Genomic DNA, 212 nt, shown 5'->3' with positions numbered 1-212 from the left:
ATATTATGGGAATATTTTAAATACCTTTCGCTTGTGACGAAAGTTGCTTTCATCAATCATAACGAACTCCCTGGGGTGTCCTATTGTTAGGCCCTTCCTTCTGGCATACAGCTTTATAGAATCTTTACAAATAGCTCGAACCTTCTTGGCCATGCTGCTGAGTGTGCGTGAGCTTCCAGCAATGCCATCTTCAATCATGTCGATTTGTCTCA

This window comes from Sinocyclocheilus grahami, unplaced genomic scaffold (genome assembly GCF_001515645.1).
Source record: "Sinocyclocheilus grahami isolate Dianchi unplaced genomic scaffold, SAMN03320097.WGS_v1.1 scaffold2163.1, whole genome shotgun sequence".
In the NCBI taxonomy this organism is placed as follows: domain Eukaryota; kingdom Metazoa; phylum Chordata; class Actinopteri; order Cypriniformes; family Cyprinidae; genus Sinocyclocheilus; species Sinocyclocheilus grahami.
Note: the sequence above shows the minus strand (reverse complement) of the source record.